The sequence below is a fragment of the Aedes aegypti genome, chromosome 3, assembly GCF_002204515.2.
Source record: "Aedes aegypti strain LVP_AGWG chromosome 3, AaegL5.0 Primary Assembly, whole genome shotgun sequence".
Taxonomy (NCBI): Eukaryota; Metazoa; Arthropoda; class Insecta; order Diptera; family Culicidae; genus Aedes; species Aedes aegypti.
In genome coordinates, this window is record NC_035109.1 from 246,680,749 (window position 1) to 246,686,748 (window position 6,000).

The following is a 6,000-nucleotide window of genomic DNA, read 5'->3' on the forward strand; positions in this document are numbered from 1 at the left end:
TGGTTTCGGGGTCCTGACTTTCTGTACAGCGCAGAAGAAGACTGGCCGGAACAAAAGCATAAATCCATTGAAGTTGAAGAAGAGCTACGAGCTAGTGTTTTGTTCCATGACATCGTACTTCCAGATGTAATTCTATCCAGGATAGAGCATATTTCAAAGTGGAAAGTACTTGTACGAATGGTGGCAACTATGTATCGTTTCATAACGAACTGTCGACGTAAGATCAAGAAACAATCAATTGAAGCTTTACCATATTCTAAGAAAGGAGCTACAACCGTCTCGGCTGAACAAGTTCCTTTGCGGCAAGAGGAATATTTATTAGCAGAAAATTATTTATGGCGCGTAGCGCAGGGTGCAGAATTTGCCGATGAAGTGAAGACGTTGTTCAAAAACCAAGATTCTCCCAAGAGTCAACCGAGAATGATCGAAAAGAGCAGTCCGTTGTATCGGCTGTCCCCATTTTTAGATGAATGTAATGTTGTGCGAATGGAAGGACGGACGGTAGCGGCCGATTATGCTGCATTTGATGTACGGTTTCCAGTTATTCTGCCAAAACAGCATTTGATTGTTGAGAAGTTAGTGGAATTCTACCATCAAAAATGTGGTCACGGCAGTCGAGAAATGGTAGTGAATGAGGTACTTCAGCGGTTCTACATTCCAGGACTGAGGTCCTTGGTTGAAAGAGTTTCACGACATTGCTTATGGTGCAAGGTACAGAAAGCAAAACCAGTTGTACCTAGAATGGCGCCGCTTCCCGCATCTAGAATGGCTGTAAGCGAACATCCTTTCTCATACGTCGGTGTGGATTACTTTGGCCCTATCGAAGTGGTAGTCGGACGAAGACGAGAAAAACGGTGGGTCGCATTATTCACTTGCATGACAGTTCGCGCCATCCACCTTGAGGAAGTCTACAGTTTAACAACGCAGTCATGTGAAATGGCTATTCGTAGATTTGTGAAACGTCGAGGAAGCCCCATTGAAATTTTTTCCGATAATGGGACTAACTTTGTCGGCGCAAGCAAAGACTTGGAAGCACAGATACGAACCATCAATGTCGAATGCGCTGATACGTTTACGGGAGCGAAAACTAAATGGACATTCAATCCTCCCTCAGCTCCACACATGGGAGGCGTATGGGAACGAATGGTTCGATCAGTCAAGGCGGCAATGTCTGTATTTGCAAACGGAGAAAGGTTAACAGATGAAATTCTGCAGACTACTGATGATCCCTAAAAATCCCTAAGCATGGGGAAGGCACCAGGTCCGGACGGAGTTCCAAACCTGGCCCTCAAAGTCGCAATCTTGGAGGCTCCCGGTATGTTCAGATCTGCTATGCAGATATGCCTGGACGAGGGAGTATTTCCAGATGCGTGGAAGAGGCAGAGCCTGGTACTATTGCCAAAGGCGGGGAAACCACCCGGTGACCCGTCGGCGTATAGACCAATTTGCTTGATTGACACGGTGGGGAAAGTGCTCGAGAAGATCATCCTCAACAGACTGTCGAGGTACACCGAGGGTGTAAATGGTCTCTCAGGCAACCAGTTCGGCTTCCGGAAAGGGAGGTCCACTGTAGACGCTATTCTGGCGGTTAAGAAAACCGCTGAGATAGCACTCCAGCGTAAGAGGAGGGGTATTCGCTACTGCGCAGTAGTGACTCTGGATGTAAGGAATGCATTTAATAGTGCCAGTTGGGCGGCTATTGCTGATGCGCTCCTGCGTCTGGGGATACCCGAGTACCTGTACAAGATTCTCGGAAGTTACTTCCAGAATCGAGTATTAGTCTATGACACAGAGGTGGGTCGGAAGTGCTTTCACATAACCTCAGGAGTCCCGCAAGGTTCCATCCTGGGTCCGGTGTTATGGAATGTCATGTACGACGAGGTGTTGAGATTGAAATTCCCGGCGGGTGTGGTCATCGTTGGCTTTGCCGACGATATTACGCTGGAGGTCTACGGTGAATCGATCGAAGAAGTGGAATTGACTGCAGCCCACTCGATCGCAATTGTGGAGGAGTGGATGAGCTCCAGGAAACTGGAATTGGCTCACCACAAAACGGAGGCTGTTGTTGTCAACAACCGAAAGTCGGCGCAGCAAGCGGTGATCAGTGTAGGCGACTGCACAATCACTTCGAAGCGCTCCGTCAAACACTTGGGGGTGATGATCGACGACAAGCTTACCTTCGGTAGCCATGTCGATTATGCCTGCAAGAGAGCCTCCACAGCTATTGTGGCACTGTCCCGGATGATGTCCAATAGCTCTGCGGTGTACGCCAGCAAGCGTAAGCTTCTGGCCAGTGTCGCCTCGTCCATACTGAGGTATGGTGGCCCGGCTTGGGGCACGGCTTTGAGTACCGATAGCTACCGTAGCAAGCTAGAGAGTACTTATAGGCTAATGTGCCTGAGGGTTGCGAGCGCGTACCGTACCGTGTCACACGATGCACTTTGTGTCATCACCGGTATGATGCCTATTGGTATCCTTATCATGGAAGACATAGAGTGCTTCGAAATGCGCGGCACAAGAGGCATACGCAGGACTGCCAGACTGGCCTCCATGGTCAAATGGCAGCGTGCGTGGGACAGTTCCACCAAGGGAGTGTGGACTCACAGGTTGATTCCGAGGTTAGATATCTGGGTCAATAGGCGCCATGGGGAACTAACATTCCACCTAACACAGGTCCTTTCGGGTCATGGATGCTTTAGACAATATCTACACCGTTTCGGTCATGCGGGTTCTCCCGAATGTCCAGTTTGTGCAGGTTTAGAGGAAACGGCGGAACACGTTTTGTTCGTGTGCCCGCGTTTCCGCACAATGCGTGACCGCATGTTTGCCACATGCGGTCGGGACACGACTCCGGACAATTTGGTCCAGAGGATGTGTGCAGACGAGTTTGGCTGGAATGCCGTTTCATCGGCTATCACCCACATCGTCTCGGAACTCCAAAGGAGGTGGCGTGTGGACTCGAGGAGTGACTAGTGCAGACGCTAATCAACAGGTGGTCCAAGGGTTCGCAGTCGGCTACGTAGGTCATACCGGTGCCCTACGGTCGAAATCGACCCTTACAGCGATTAAGTGGCCGCGGGGAGAACATCCTGGTAGCGCTGCTGTCGTGGCGCCGGCCTACTGGGTGGATACGAGCCTCTGGTTGTTCGGGGCAGGTGGAGGCCCCTTCGTCAGCAATCCCAGCTCGTGCTAGCTGATAGGGCCTGAGCCTTCAGTAGGTCAAATTGCGAAGCCCGCAGTATCAGTTCTTGATACCTGCGGTGCAGCTGGGCGCGGGCTTAGTGGTCGACCCTGCCCGCCTTCAGCGGACAACGGGAGGTGAGGACCACCCGGGAAGCTGGCAATGCGCCAGCATGCTACCTTGGTGGACCCCCATAAGCGTGTCATCGATGTTCGTTGCTGCATGGCTACGCAGCTAACCTGGAGGATGCGATGTGCAATAGCCCCTCTCCGAAGCAATGCCTTCTTGGTGGTCCCGGAGAGACGAAGGGTTTGGCGGCAATGGAAATGGTTTAGTGGGTCGGGGGTGTAGTCCTGTTTACTGCTTGTACGTAGTAAATGGTCCCCAACCCCACACTCCCGGACCTCGGTCCGGAGTCTGTTGAGCAGATTATCCCCCCATTGCTTAGAAGGAAAAAAAAAAAAAAAAGACTACTGATGATGAAGTACTTAGGGAGGCGCTCCGCCGTGAGCGTAACCTACTCGGCCTAAGCGGGGACGAACTGGTAGCGGTGCTTACGCGTGCATGCGATGCGACCATGCCTAGAAAAGTCCACCCTAGGAATGGGAGACCACCGACATACTGGTGGACTCAAGCTATTGCGAACCTGCGCCGTGCCTGCCTACGGGCCAGGAGACGGATGCAGCGAGCACGTACCGAGCAGGAGCGTGAAGAACGACGGGCGGTGTTCACCGCTGCCAAAGTCGCGCTGAAGTCTGAGATAAGGGCAAGCAAAAAGGCCTGCTTAGAGGGACTCTGTCAGAGTGCCAACGCGAACCCGTGGGGTGATGCCTACAGGATCGTAATGGCGAAGACAAGAGGTGCAATTGCTCCTACGGAGCAGTCTCCACAGATGCTGGAGGGGATCATCGAGGGGCTCTTCCCGCGCCACAACCCTAGCCCATGGCCTCCTTTTGTAGGACAGCCGGGGATTGGGGCTGGTGATGAGGATAGAGTAACTGATGAGGAACTTGTAGGGATTGCAAAATCCCTAAGCATGGGGAAGGCACCAGGTCCGGACGGAGTTCCAAACCTGGCCCTCAAAGTCGCAATCTTGGAGGCTCCCGGTATGTTCAGATCTGCTATGCAGATATGCCTGGACGAGGGAGTATTTCCAGATGCGTGGAAGAGGCAGAGCCTGGTACTATTGCCGAAGGCGGGGAAACCACCCGGTGACCCGTCGGCGTATAGACCAATATGCTTGATTGACACGGTGGGGAAAGTGCTCGAGAAGATCATCCTCAACAGACTGTCGAGGTACACCGAAGGTGTAAATGGTCTCTCAGGCAACCAGTTCGGCTTCCGGAAAGGGAGGTCCACTGTAGACGCTATTCTGACGGTTAAGAAAACCGCTGAGATAGCACTCTAGCGTAAGAGGAGGGGTATTCGCTACTGCGCAGTAGTGACTCTGGATGTAAGGAATGCATTTAATAGTGCCAGTTGGGCGGCTATTGCTGATGCGCTCCTGCGTCTGGGGATACCCGAGTACCTGTACAAGATTCTCGGAAGTTACTTCCAGAATCGGGTATTAGTCTATGACACAGAGGTGGGTCGGAAGTGCTTTCACATAACCTCAGGAGTCCCGCAAGGTTCCATCCTGGGTCCGGTGTTATGGAATGTCATGTACGACGAGGTGTTGAGATTAAAATTCCCGGCGGGTGTGGTCATCGTTGGCTTTGCCGACGATATTACGCTGGAGGTCTACGGTGAATCGATCGAAGAAGTGGAATTGACTGCAGCCCACTCGATCGCAATTGTGGAGGAGTGGATGAGCTCCAGGAAACTGGAATTGGCTCACCACAAAACGGAGGCTGTTGTTGTCAACAACCGAAAGTCGGCGCAGCAAGCGGTGATCAGTGTAGGCGACTGCACAATCACTTCAAAGCGCTCCGTCAAACACTTGGGGGTGATGATCGACGACAAGCTTACCTTCGGTAGCCATGTCGATTATGCCTGCAAGAGAGCCTCCACAGCTATTGTGGCACTGTCCCGGATGATGTCCAATAGCTCTGCGGTGTACGCCAGCAAGCGTAAGCTTCTGGCCAGTGTCGCCTCGTCCATACTGAGGTATGGTGGCCCGGCTTGGGGCACGGCTTTGAGTACCGATAGCTACCGTAGCAAGCTAGAGAGTACTTATAGGCTAATGTGCCTGAGGGTTGCGAGCGCGTACCGTACCGTGTCACACGATGCACTTTGTGTCATCACCGGTATGATGCCTATTGGTATCCTTATCATGGAAGACATAGAGTGCTTCGAAATGCGCGGCACAAGAGGCATACGCAGGACTGCCAGACTGGCCTCCATGGTCAAATGGCAGCGTGCGTGGGACAGTTCCACCAAGGGAGTGTGGACTCACAGGTTGATTCCGAGGTTAGATATCTGGGTCAATAGGCGCCATGGGGAACTAACATTCCACCTAACACAGGTCCTTTCGGGTCATGGATGCTTTAGACAATATCTACACCGTTTCGGTCATGCGGGTTCTCCCGAATGTCCAGTTTGTGCAGGTTTAGAGGAAACGGCGGAACACGTTTTGTTCGTGTGCCCGCATTTCCGCACAATGCGTGACCGCATGTTTGCCACATGCGGTCGGGACACGACTCCGGACAATTTGGTCCAGAGGATGTGTGCAGACGAGTTTGGCTGGAATGCCGTTCCATCGGCTATCACCCACATCGTCTCGGAACTCCAAAGGAGGTGGCGTGTGGACTCGAGGAGTGACTAGTGCAGACGCTAATCAACAGGTGGTCCAAGGGTTCGCAGTCGGCTACGTAGGTCAT